Here is a 15,268-nt window from a genome sequence, read left to right on the forward strand (position 1 = left end):
AAGATCAAGATGTGCAAAACAGGAAAAGAGATATGGGAAAAGCTGATTCAGTTATGCGAGGGAAATGAGCAAACAAAGGAAAACAAACTTTCTGTTGCTGTACAGAAGTTTGACAACATCAAAATGAAAGCTGGAGAATCAATGCTTGAATATGATGAAAGAACCAGTGGAATCATAAATGAACTGAATGCACTTGGAAAAGTGTATACAAATAAAGAAGTGGCTCTCAAGATTATCAGAGGACTTCCCAGGGAATGGGATGTCAAGACAATGGCCATGAGGGAATCAAAAGACTTGAACAAAGTTGAAATTTATGATTTGTTTGCTGATCTGAAAGCTTATGAGTTTGAGTTACAAACTCGAGGAGAAGTAGAACCATCAACACCTTCAGCAACTACTGCTCTAACTGCTATAAGAACAGAACCAACTGGTTCAGTTGAGAAAGCTGCAGATCAATTGAGCAATGATGCTATGTCATTGTTTATCAGAAAGTTTGGTAGATTCATGAGGAAGAATCAGGGAAATTTTCAGAAGAGCTACCAAAGAAATAACTCCAGAGAAGATTCAAACGCTTGCTATAACTGTGGAAAGCCAGGACATTTCATTGCTGACTGCCCAAAACCAAAGAAGGACAGTCAAGTCTCAACTGAACGAAAAAAGAAATCATATGAGCACAAAAGGAGACCTAAGGATGAAAGGAAAACCTATAAAAAGAAGCATGAAGTACTCCTAGCTGAGGATAGCAAAGCCAAATGGGCAGAGACTGACAGTGATGAGTCAGAAGCAGAAACTTCATACAGTTCTAGTGAAGAAGAGGAAGAAGTCAAGTGTCTGATGGCTGATGAGACAGAAGATCAATCAGACAATCAGCAGGTATTCGACTTTAGCTCAACTGATTTCACTAGAGAAGAGCTTATTTCGACTCTTCATGACATGGTCAGCGAGTATCAAAAGCTTGCTTTATCATTTGATAAAGCCAGAGCAAAGCAAGATGATCCCTTGGACAACAATACTAAAACTGATCAGTCAGTTGATATGTTGAGTCTAAAAAGGGAAATTGCTGAGCTCAATGCTGAAAAGAGCAGGAATCAATTGTTGATTCAAAAATTGATGCTTGAAAATGCAAAGCACAACGAGCTCATTCAGGCTTGGAATAAATCTTCTGCAGCTCTAACTGATATTCAAAATTCGCAAAAATCAGTTGCTGACAAGACTGGACTAGGGTTCAGTAGTCAAAGTGAGATATTCTCCAATGATACTCAGCCACACATGAATATGGACAAAGGAAAATTCATTCGCTTTGTCAAATCAGTCGTGGAACAAGAACAGCTTGAACCAAGTAAACTGATTGAACCGCCCATTGAGAACAAGAACAAGGCAAATAGATATGGTATTGGATATAGTCCAAAAGTTTCAACTGACTCTCGTGGTCAAACATCGAAAAGAATCTCAAAACGATTTTCAAATGAATACTCCAACTACTATAACTGTAAGCCTGTTCAGAAACGATATAGGCTGAACAATCAGTTGGGAAAGGCAAAATCACATATTGTTTCATCTATGCATCACACACAAAGCACACACAAAACGAGAAAGACCATATGGAATACAGCAACTGGACGGTCAGTCAGACTGATCCAAGTTTGGATTCCTAAAGGACTAATCAACTTTGGACCCAAATAAACAAAGGGTACCACAATCTTATTTTGTATTTGACTGCAGGTAACAGGTACAAGCACTGGATCTATATGGTATCTAGACAGTGGATGCTCACGCCACATGACAGGAGATTCAAGGTTATTATCTCAACTAGTCAAATACACTGGACCAAACATCAGTTTTGGAGATAACTCGAAAGGTAAAACTATGGGTAAGGGTAAGCTTATCCATGGTAACTTCACCATTAATGATGTTTTGTTAGTCGAGAATCTTAAGTATAATCTGATAAGCATCAGTCAGTTATGCGATAATGGATTTTCAGTTCAATTTGACAAACTTATTTGCTCAGTCAAAAACTCAACTGATGAGATCATTCTAACTGGCAAAAGATGTGGAAACACATACAAAGTCAGCTGGAATGATCAACCTTATGCACCAGTATGTTTTATTGCTTCAAAATCTACCAAAAACTGGTTATGGCATAAGAGATTAAACCACCTGAATTTCAAATCTATTGCATATTTGAGTAAACATGATCTTGTTACTGGGCTGCCCAAAATGGATTTTACAAAAGACAAAATTTGCTCAGCATGTCAGTTTGGCAAACAAATAAAATCTTCTTTTAAGAACAAGGGTCGTAAATCTTCTTCCCAATGCTTAGAACTGTTACATATGGATTTCTTTGGTCCAATACCAGTCATGAGCTTAGGGGGAATGAAATACACCTTGGTGGTTGTAGATGATTTTTCTAGATTCACATGGGTCATTTTTCTCAAGACCAAAGACCAAACTGCTGCTCAACTGATCAAGCTTTTCAAAAGATTATTAAATGAAAAATCAGTTGGAATTGATAGAATCAGATCCGATCGAGGAACTGAATTCATCAATCAAATTCTTTCAAACTATTTAGAGAATACTGGAATCAAACATGAGCTCTCAGCAGCAAGAACTCCTCAGCAAAATGGTGTAGCTGAAAGAAGAAATCGAACACTTAAGGAAGCTGCTAGAACAATGCTTGCTGATTCTAGTATCTCTCAAAGGTTTTGGGCAGAAGCAGTAAACACTGCGTGTTACACTCAAAACAGATCAATGATTAATAAGAATCATTTGAAAACACCGTATGAGATCTGGCATGGAAGAAAAAGTGTGGTTTCTTACTATAAAATATTCGGCTGCAGATGTTTTATACTCGACAATGGTAAAACTCATTTAAAAGCTTTTGATGCTAAATCTGCAGAAGGAATATTTCTTGGTTATTCATCAGTAAGTAAAGCTTACAGAGTCTTCAACAAAAACACTTTAAATTTTGAAGAATCTATTCATGTTGTTTTTGATGAAACTGTATTAACTGATAAGCCAACTGATACAGTTGAGCTAGCTGACAGATTTACAGATATCAGTTTGGAGGATGATGATGAAGAAGATATTCATATTAATCAAAGCAATCTCCAAACACCTGAACCTGAGATATTAGATCAGGCTGTTGAATTGGAAGCTAATCAGTTAGTAGAACAAACAAATGAGATTCAGTTGCCAACTGAAACAGCTCCAACTGAAACTGAAACCAATCAGTTACCTACTGAAGCAGTTACCAATTTGGAATCAACAAATGCTGAACTCAGATGGAAGAAATCACATCCTCCAGAATTGGTGATAGGTAATCCATCTGATCCGGTAAGAACGAGAAATCAAATGCTTAACTTATTCATTCATTCAGCTTTTGTATCTCAACTGGAACCAAAGAAAACTGATGAAGCTCTTGCTGATCCTAACTGGATAAATGCTATGCAAGAAGAGCTAAATCAGTTTATCCATAATAATGTCTGGAACTTAGTTCCAAGACCAATTTCCAAAACTGTTATAGGTACAAAATGGGTATACAGGAACAAACTGAACGAGGATGGTTCAGTTGTGCGCAACAAAGCAAGGCTAGTTGCACAAGGATACAGGCAGGAAGAAGGAATTGATTATGATGAGACATATGCACCAGTTGCAAGACTGGAAGCAATAAGAATATTCCTGGCCTATGCATCATTCAAAAATTTCAAAGTGTACCAGATGGATGTTAAAAGCGCATTTCTGAATGGACAGTTGCAGGAAGAAGTCTTTGTTGAACAACCTCCAGGTTTTGTTAATCATCACCTTCCTGATCATGTCTATCATTTGAACAAAGCCTTATATGGTCTTAAACAAGCTCCAAGAGCTTGGTACGAAACTCTTTCAAAATTTCTAACTGATCATGATTTTTCTGTTGGATCAGTTGATAAGACGTTGTTCAAATTTTCTAAGAATGATCATATCTTACTTGTTCAAATTTATGTTGATGATATCATATTTGGGTCAACTAACCCCAAATTATGTGAGAAATTTGCTAAGTTGATGCAGGAAAAATTCGAAATGAGCATGATGGGTGAACTGACATTCTTTCTTGGATTACAAGTGAAACAATTGGATTCAGGCACCTTCATCAGTCAAACAAAATATACAAAGGAATTGCTAAAGAAATTTGGCATGGAATCGTGTTCAGCTGCAAGCACTCCCATGAGCTCATCAGTTAAACTAGACACTGATCAAGGGGGAATATCAGTTGAGACGACGCTTTACAGAGGTTTAATAGGTTCATTATTGTATCTAACTGCTAGTCGTCCTGATATTGTGTTTGCTGTCTGTATGTGTGCTAGATTTCAGGCAAATCCTAAGCAATCACATTTTGCTGCTGCCAAACGTATTTTGAAATATCTTAAAGGCACACAAAATGTTGGGTTATGGTATTCTAAAGACTCATCTTTCAATTTAGTTGGTTATTCAGATGCAGACTATGCAGGATGTAAACTTGATCGAAAAAGTACAAGTGGATCATGTCAGTTTCTAGGAGACCGACTGATTTCTTGGTTCAGCAAAAAGCAAACATCCATAGCAACTTCCACAACTGAAGCAGAATATCTTGCTGCTGGAAGCTGTTGTGCCCAACTGCTCTGGATTCAGCAACAACTGAGAGATTATGGAGTTGATGCTAAAGAATCACCTATATTTTGTGACAACACAAGCACAATTGCTATAACCTACAATCCAGTTCTTCACTCTCGAACCAAACACATAGATGTCAGACATCACTTCATCAGAGATCATGCTCTCAAGAAGGAAATCAGACTGGAATACGTCTTAACTGAACAACAAGCAGCTGATATCTTCACCAAACCACTACCCGAGACTAAGTTTTCTCATTTTAGAAATATACTTGGTTTAATTGAGTTATCTTAAATCAGCTCAATGGACGTACATCAGCTGTTCATTTTTTTGTCACTTATTAGTTTTGTTTCGTTCTGTTTTAGCATCTTATCAATTTCTGAGACTGATAAAACTGATCTTTGCAAAATATAACAAAACTAAAAATACTAGCTTTTCATTAATAACTGTAAAAATTCTTTTTGATTACATCCTTCAGTTCTTGATCAACAGACTCCTTCCAGTTCTTTAACCATGCTCCCAAGTCTTCAACTTGAATGGAAACAAAGCTGGGTGATGCAGCTACATTCTCCAGGAGTTTCTTCTCTTTACGGAGCATTAACTCGTAAAGATTGTCAGGTCTGAAAACGTCTTCCACGTTGAACTCATGCAGTCGGGCTCGATACTTCTCGAGCTTTCTCTGTTGTTTGGGAGTGGTAGCCATTTCATTCTCCCAGAGGAAATGGAGCCCCTGCAGATTTTCTTGATATTGAAGGATATACAGGAAAACTTCGTCTTCTACTTGCATCTTCATGCGCTCCAAAGCTGTCTTCATTATCTCTTCTACCTTCATCAAAGTTTTAGAAGTACCAGCACCTGCCATTTTCTTCTACTAACCTTGCTTCATAAAGATATTTGTTACTGACCGCTTCAATCTTATTTATAGAACAGGATGAGGAAGACGAAAGGACTCTACTTTTTCGACGTCGATCAATCTTCTAAATTTCAGGATTTATTTAATCTGGTCTTAAGTGTTGTCTTTCTTATTAATGCTTGTATTAAGGGGGAACATTAAGGGTTAAGAAGTTAACTGACAAGACAGCAGTTGATAAATAAGAAACAAGATTCATTCATTAACAGGATCTGAAGAAATTCTCTCTGATTACATCAAGATATTTTTGTTCCATATAGCTCATCCATATGGACACCCATCCTCTTATTGCTGGAGTAGAACTCTTGCCATAGCTGTGTGAGCGGATGAGCTTCCTCAAAGCTCCTCTTTCTTTGTACACCATCAACTGATAGATATGCGGGTCATCAAAGAAATCAAAAGTTTCGGAAACGTGCAAACGTTCCCGGTACTTGCTTATTTTGGCCATCAGTCGTGGAGTATTCACCTCTCCACTATAGTACAAAACTTGAAGTTCCTGCAGTCTTTCCCAAAGGCCTTGCACCTCATCATATATCTGCTCTTCTATAGCAGATCTCATTTTGGCCTCAGCTGCTTCCATGAAAGTCGTAGCATCGTCAGGAACTCTTGAACTTCCAGCTCTTGCCATTTGTGTTTGTTGCTTAAATGATATATGTTTAAATCTAACTGATTTACTTGTATTTATAGCACAGGATGACGCAAGATGAATTGATGACGTCAGCCGACGATTAATCTCCTAAGCAATAAGATTTTCTTCTGTTTTAATGCTTAAACCTTCAGTTTCTGCATGTTTTAAGGGGGAATAATCTGATTTAAAATGATAACTGAGAAGTCAGTTGTTAGCAAAGTCTCGACTGAACTCGCTCAATTTTTATTAACTGACAGTTCAGTTGAGAATTTTTCTAATCTTCTCACATACGTTATTCATTTAATCATATTTTATTCAGATGTACCAACGTGACTGATTTACCAGCATTAAATGCTCTCTGACAACCAATCAGAGGTTACAGCGTGACACTTTCCAAATCATTTGAATTATCCACTTGCTTAGTACACACATACACACGTTTTTTTTAATTTTTCATGGACTGACACGTGTCCGATAATTCAAACAGTCACACATTTCATTACTTTACCCGCTTAAATTCAGTTCACCGTCCTTACGCTTTCAGCTATTCTAAGTTCTCAGAGTTTATCACAAAACTTATTCTCTCTTCGTTTCAGGAATCTACGTATCTCCAGAAATGGCGAATCAAACACCAGCATACATAATGAATGCAATGGCGATAAATTTTGGATCCATTCTATCCTTTGGGGACACTGAAGTAAAGAAAGTATTTCAAAAACTAGACACAGCTGGGTTGAAGAAATTCTTGGGCCAATATTCTCAGGAAATATACGTAAAGGAGATTCAAGAATTCTATTCTTCTGGGCAAATCAATGATGCTGGAGAAATTGTTTCAACAATCAACAACCAACAACTGATAATATCCGAGGATTTATTCGGAGAAGCCTTTCTACTGCCATCAGATGGCATGACCCTTCTATCAGAGGTAAAAGCATCAGACGTAGAGGAGATGCAAACTAAACTCTCAACTGATGGGCAGAAGATCAAAGTCTCAGACCCAAAGAAGGAACTAAAGCAAGAGGTACAGTTGTTAGCAGATATTGTTGCAAAGGGTCTTCTCGCTAAAGCAGGTTCTTTCGCTGCTTTGACCCTTGAGAAATTTCAAGCCATGACGATCATCATGACGGAACGGGAGTTTAACTGGAAACATTTTCTGTTTACAATTTTGAAGAATATGTTTGTCTCACCGAAAAAGTCTAAAGGATTTGCTGTGCAGATCAGTTATTTGATGAAAGTCAAAGGTTTGGTGGGTGATGATTCTGAGACAACGGCAAAGTTCAAGGTCTTTAATGCCAAAAACTCCCAGCCCATCAAAATCAAATTGGATATCTCCCCTGCTAACTTTATTGAAGTAAAGAAGGAGATATGAGATCAACAGACTGCTCCAAAATCAGTTAAGAAGGCCAAGTCTTTGGCTCAATTGAAATCAGTTAAGAGAAAACTGATAATAACTGAATCTGAGTCCGAGGAAACTCCTTCACCTACAATATCAAAGAAACCAAGGACTCGTAAGTCCAAACCAGCAAAATTTGAGGTCAATGTTCTTGCTGAAAAGACTACTTCTTCAAGTACTCAAAAGCCCATTGAAGCAGTGCCCTTAAAAGTGGTTATTCCGGGCCAAACTGAAAAATCAGTCTTGATCAAAGCTCCTCAGACTAAGGTCAAGACCCCTGCTGTATTAGCCCAGGCTAGGCCAAAGGGTATTTCAATTATTGAAAGAGTTGAAACAACGAATACTGGACTTGATATTCCTCATATATTAAGTTCAGACAAGGGAAAAGAGAAGCTGATTGAAGAACCCAGACCCACCAACTCCATTCAAACTCACATTGATCTTGTATGGGAACAAGTCAATGATTTTGCTGCTACACAACTTGTGGCATATGATAGCTGGACAGCCTTCAGGACAGAAGTTTTTGCTAAACAACTGAAGAAAAAGTCCCAACTGGACAAATTTATTAAGTTGGAAGACATCGTTCTCAAAACTGTCAAGGCAGCTACAATTGTCCAGGCTCTGCATCGCAGGAATTATTTCTTTGATCAAGTAAGGGCCAAGAAGTTGGCTCAGATTTTGGAATCTCTGAAAAAGAACTACACTCCCACTGATCCAACTGCTTATTCCGATAGAGCCGTGATCACTCAGATGGATACTGATCTAATCGGAATCCAATCTCAAATCAAATTTTGGGAATTAGATCAGGAATTGGTGTTTCACAAAGGCACGTCTGCTGATGATGAAAGCAATACAGAGATGGTGACTGAGGAACCACAGCAGCAAACTATAAACACTGAACAGGTTTTTCTTTCAACTGAACTGCCAGTTCAGACTTCACCAACTGCTGAAAAACAACTATACTCTGAGGCTGATCTCTCTTTTGCCACCATCGATGAAATAATCCAGACAGTAATGCAAGAATCTCCCAAGGATGCTCTTAGAACTGATTCAGTTGATCACTCCGTTGATCACTCTATTCCAAAAGATTCTACATTAGCTCAGCTAGATGTATCTGCTGAGAAGTTATCTCCAACTGAAGTGCCAGTTACCGAAACTGATCAATCTAAAGAGGTACCAGTTGTAGAGACCACTGGATCGCCTACTCTTCAAATTCTCTCTTCACCTCATTCAGTACAGGCAGAGATTGCTACAACTGATGTCAATATTTCTCATGAGATGGACAAGACTGATAAATCGTTGATCATTTTTGATCAAGCTACAAAAGGATCAGATTTCTCTCATCCTCCAGAAGTCTCAGACATGGATCTAGTTCTTAAAGAGATCCAAAATATGCAGAATAACATGAACAAAATGGTGACAGCAATGACGAATATGCAAAACACTCAGCTGTCCCACACCTTGAAACAAGATCAGTCTCATGAATTCAATAAAGAGCAATTGACTAAAATACAGGCGGACATTCGTTTATTATGTGCGGCAGTCCTCGAAGTTCAAAAATTCAAAGGAATAGCTGCTTGTATTACTACTTCTCAGAAATCTTCTAACAGTAAAATTGATGCAGTTCAGACACTTATGTCTAGAAAAATGGATGCGCTACAGCTGCTCGTCCAGACTTCAATCGAAAATTTTTCTACCTCCATCTCCGTTCTATCAAATCACGTGCAGAGATTATCAGTTCAAGTAGCCCTGTTTGACAAAAAGGGGGAAGAACTGAAAGAGCTAATCAGGGATGAACTGAAAGAACTACTGAAGAAACAGAGAGAAGCCTAAATCTCTTGTTTATTGTATGATTCAGTTATGAGAATCTATTCAGTTTATGTTATTAACAATGGAGTCAGTTACTATTTCCTATGTTACTAAGTTTTGTCAAACACCATAAAGGGGGAAATTGTTGGAAATCTTATTCCGGAGTTTGACAAATTAACCAACTGAACCAAGTAACTGAATCAAGCAACTGATTTACGCATTGAAGTTACTAACTGGTTACGTAACTTATCGTTCAGCTATTATTTAAGCGCCTCAACCATCGATCAGTAAAGTGTGTTCCTAACTGAACACGTCATCAATTGATTGCGACAACCGACATATAGTACAGTCTAACTGCAACAGTAGTAGTGGAACGCCGCATTTCAGAAAGTTGCAGTGTACGATCTGTCAGAGAATATCGACGTGGCAAACAATGGCTGTTATTCAAATAAATGTTACCGTTGACAGAAGCCTATAAATAGTCGAAGAGAGCAGCTGAAGAACTACCGATTCTGAACTACTCATTTTACTTGCTGTTACTCTGCGAAAATATTCTCTCAACTTCGTCAAATCAAAGCTCAAGCTTATCAGTTTTATCAGTAGCATTCAGGCTACGTTTTGAGCTAGAAAAAGAACTTTGTAATCTTCGATAAATTGTACAAGTTGTGCTAAGATCAGTTGTGATCTGTAAAAGAGTTGTTAACTAAGAGTTTCAGTTTTGGCAATAGATAAGTCCAAACTGAAGTGGGTCAGTACACGTTATTGTATTTGATCAAAGTCTTTTAGTGAATATCCTATCTTTGTGATAGAAGGGGTGACGTAGGAGTTATTCAAGTCTCCGAACATCCAGAAACATTTCCTGTGTTATTTACTTTCAGTTATCCATTCTATCTTTCAGTCAGTTAGTTTTCCGCAACTGTTTTATTCAGTTTAACTGATTGTTATCGACCGACGAGATACTTGAATCAGTTTGTAACAAAATTGAACCCAACCTTTCGAAGAAGTTTTAATTTAGCAAGTGTTTATTCAACCCTCCCCCCCCCCTTCTAAACACTTTCACCTTGAGTTAACCGATCCTATCAGATTGCAATTTCCAGAAAAATAAAAGGTTCTAATTAAATGTAGTCAACAAATAAATTACCAATTAAGATTTACATAAGGAATTGTGATTGAGGAAGTTAGACAATTATATAAGTATGGGGATTTCCTAGGAGGAACAAGAAATATTGGTGTAACATCTAGAAAATTTGAAGGTCCACGTGAATTATAGGGCTTTTAGCAGTATTTCATGCTCGAACGAGGAACGGAGACCGGGGACAGTTAAGGAAAAATATTTTCTCAAATGATAATTTTAATTATTTAATATATGATGTAATTGATATGAAAATTTCTAAAATGAGCGTTTTGCAATATTTTGACACTTTGAACCATATTTTTAACCGGTAGACAATTTTTAGCAAAACAGAGGACTTTTGAGGGTTCGGTTAATATTAAAAACGAATTTAAATGCAATATTTTACGAGTGTGTGATTGGGCTTAATGGGCCTATTTTAATATATGTTGGGCCTAAACTCCTACTTATCTCCATTAATTTTAATTATAGCCCATTATGCACTTGTTTTATATCAAACCCTACCCTCCCAAAACCCTAATCACCTCACTCTTATTTCGACCTCCCCTCTCAGATTCCAACAGCCGCTTCACGTCCAGCAGCAACTCTTATGGTCGAATTTTGTAAGAAAAAATTCATAGTAATTCTTCCACATCCCTCCGGTGCCCGTTCTATGTGTTTTGAATGTATTTGCATGATATATTGTGGTTATAGTATTATGCATCGGTTTTACTTGAATTCTAAATGAAAATACGCAATTTTCTTTTCATGTTTTTCACGTTTCTTGAATTGTGTTGAAGGGGCTGCCATGACTCGAGGTTTTGGGAGTGATTTTGTAATGCCCGAGATTTCTATCATGTTAATATGCGATTATTGATTTTGAATTGATATGATTATGAAGGACCCCTCCGAGACTTGATTTGAGTTTGCATGTGATATCATATGTGCGAGGACATAACACCTCGCGCATATACGCGACGTCGATGCGCGCATATGCGTGAGGCAGGCAGAGAACCTCGCGCATATGCGCGAAGATAGTTCGCGCATATGTGCGAGCTGCCGAGAAGACAAGCACCGAGACAGAATGTCTCGCGCATATGCGCCGAGGAGGTTCGTGCATATGCGCGAGACGTGCATATTAGAGACAAAGACACATGTCTTAGACATGCAATATATATGTGTATAACCTTCAATCCTTCAGATTGCAGCCAAAAAGAAGACCGAGGAAAGCTTCGGAAGGATTATCAAATTCATGATTTTAGAATTTGATTTGCGGAAGATCTGACTATCCGATTTTTTATCTGAGTTTATTTCTGTGATCCTCTAGTCAAGAGCTACACACGGACGTAAGTTTCGTATGTTTTTGATACGATCTGAAAATATGATATTGAAGGAATCAGATATGATTGATATATAGTGTCCATGATATATTATACATCGTATAATCGAAACCGGATTGAAGAACATATACCGTATGGGATTGTTATGATTTTTCAGATTTGATTTGATTGAGATTATATAGATTTGGTATCAGATTGTGTTTGTCGATTGATTACGAGTTATTGGGATTGGTATATACAGATTTTGTATTATCGGTATTTCAATATTGCGATGTTATGCCGTCGAAACAGAATTCAATTGAGTTCTGATTATATCTTGTATTGTTTGGGGTATATGTTGATATAGTATTCCTCGAATATGTTATGCCAGATTGGTATTTAATATTTCAAAGACAGAACAGAGCCGAAACCCAGGAGAAAGAAAGGTATAAATCAATGTTGAACCGGGAGATACGACTCGAGTTAGATACAACTTGAGTTTCACAAACCACACATACTTATTTGTATTGTCTAATACCTTTGAATTAATTGATTGTGTATGCTTATTCTATTGATTTATAGAAAAGCAGAGAATAGAAGATAGATATCGAGAAAGAGTCATGGGCGGATGTGCCTAGTCTTTGGCGGAGATGGCAAGTCTTTGGCGGAGGTGTCAAGACACTGGATGTTCGGTTTATATCGATGTTTCTTAGAAGTGGATCGACTTATATTGCGGAGATTCGATATATTATGCCAATTTCTGGGAACCGGGATCCCTAGACTAGACTAGACTATATCAGAGTCGAGTTAGAGGTATAAGTTTGAGTTACAGTTTTATATCATTTCATGCTTTCAGATTTGATACATGCTGTTGATAACTACTATATGCTTTTATATATGTGTTTATATGATTGCATGTATACTTGGTTTATACTAGGAATATTATTCTCATCGAAGTTATCCGGCTGTTGTTTTGTTTGTATGTGTGCATGACAATAGGTGGGATAGGATCAGGGTCAAGAAGAGGATGACATATTACAGTTTAGCGTGGAGATTCGGACCCAGAAGTAGAATAGGTTTCAGCACTTGAGATATAGTGAACGAACCCTAGTTGGACTTTAATGTCTTTGTACAAGACTTGTACTTTTATGTTAATGTTTATATCAGATTGATTCTATTATGTTCCGCACTTGTATTTTAAAAAAAAAAATAGACCCAAGTTTATTTAATTGATCCAATTATTCCCAAGAATGATTAAGAAATGAATTAGTGTCTGGGTCCCCACAACATGTGGTATCAGAGCAGTAGGTTCCAGAATAGTAGGTTCCTTAGACTGAGATATAAGCTAGTGAGCGGGGTAGATTGAGTTTTCTTTCCTGCTTCTACATGCTAGCATTACATTATTTTTTACTGCCTTAATACATGTTTACCTGATTATCTGATTTGATTGGTAATGTGTATTATTGAGAATGAGTCAGAACCGATTTTTGATCAGAGGTAAGATGATCAGAAGGGGACTGAGACAGATTTGTCATATTTGATTGCTAACCATTTTGATAATCAGATATGCCTCCTCGAAGAATCCTAGAATATGGCAGTACCTCAGCTAATCCGATGGATGTGACAGCAACACCGATGGAAACGCTACTGAAGAGGTTTCAGTCATTCAAAGCGCCAACCTTGAAAGAAACGGAGACTTTTGTTGACTGTGAGAGTTGGCTAGATGATTAGAGATGTTGTTTGATTCCTTGGATTACACAGATGAGCGCCGAGTCAGACTAATTGGGCACCAGTTACATGATGTTGCACAGAATTGGTGGCTCATGACGAAGAGAGCGTTGGAGCATTGAGGTACGAATATTACTTGGAATATCTTTAAGACTGAATTTTATCAAAGCTTTTTCCCAGTGTCGTACAGAAAGGACAAGGGTGCAGAGTTTGCAAATTTGAGACAGGGTAAGTTGAACATTAAAGAGTATGTGGCAATTTCTATACCTTGTTATGATTTGCTCCACACGTGGCTGAGAATGACGAAGCTATTGCTGATCAGTTCATCATTGGGCTGAATCCTGAAATCTTTACATTGGTGAACACCGGGCGACCGAATAACTTTGCCGATGCTTTGAACAGAGCAAAGGGAGCTGAAGCAGGTCTGATAAGGCAGAAAGGAGTTTTGTATGTCGTTCCAGCACCGCGACCACCACAACCACCCTCGACTAAATTCCACCAACCACCTCCCAGATTTGAGAGTGGTAGCAGTAGTAGTGGAAAGAGAGATCAATTGAAAGCCAGAGGGAAACCGTTTAAGAAGTCTGGAAGCAGTTCTTCTAGCTCCAGTTGTTCCAGACAGAGTTATACATGGGCTTATTGCAGAACTTGTGGCGGAAGACATCCGACCGAGCAATGCCAAGGAGTGTTTGGTAGATGCTGCAGGCATCAGGGACACTTTGCTAAAGTATGTCCACAGTGAGGTTCCCAGGGAGCAGAATCATCTGGATCAGGGGCACAGCCTGATAGACGATCATCTGTTGTTCAAACGTTCCAGCCAGCACCAGCTCAGTCACAACCAAGACCAGCAGGAAGCCAGACAATTATCCATCCTCCTAGACAACAGGCCAGAGTATTTGCTTTGATTGAAGAGCAGGCACAGGAAGCACCAGATGATGTTGTTGCAGGTAACTGTTCTCTTTGTGGTTACCCTGCTTACGTATTGATTGATACGGGTGCTTCTCATACATTTATTTCTGAACGATTTGCATTGATTCATGCATTGCCTGTGGAGTCATTATCTGCTGTAGTATTTGTCTCTTCTCCTTTGGGGACATGTTTGATTTCATTGAATTCTGTTAAACATTGTATGCTACAGTATGATGGGCATGAGATTGAGTTAGATTGTATTGTACTTGGGTTATTTGATTTTGACTGTATTATTGGTATTGATATGCTGACCAAGTACAGAGCTACCGTTGATTGTTTCCATAAGATTGTGAGATTCAGACCTGATATGGCTGATGAATGGAAATTTTACGGTAAGGGTTCTAGATCCAGAATTCCTTTGATATCTGCGTTATCTATGACTCGATTATTACTGAAAGGAGCAGAGGGATTCCTTGTCTATTCAGTAGATGTACTGAAGTCGAGTCCATCATTGGCAGACTTGGCAGTGGTATGCGAGTTTGCTGATGTCTTCCCAAATGAGATTCTGGGTTGCCTCCAGTCAGAGAGATAGACTTCAACATCGAATTGGTACCAGGTACAGTTCCTATTTCTAGAGCTCCGTACAGAATAACACCGATTGAATTGAAAGAGCAGTTGGAAGATTTATTGGCCAAGGGTTACATTAGACCAAGTATTTCTCCTTGGGGTGCTCTAGTGTTATTTGTCAGAAAGAAGGATGGTTCAATGAGACTCTCCATTGACTACCGGCAACTGAACAAGACAACTTTAAAGAACAAATACCCTTTGCCTCGTA

This window comes from Primulina eburnea, chromosome 1 (assembly GCF_022965805.1).
Source record: "Primulina eburnea isolate SZY01 chromosome 1, ASM2296580v1, whole genome shotgun sequence".
In the NCBI taxonomy this organism is placed as follows: domain Eukaryota; kingdom Viridiplantae; phylum Streptophyta; class Magnoliopsida; order Lamiales; family Gesneriaceae; genus Primulina; species Primulina eburnea.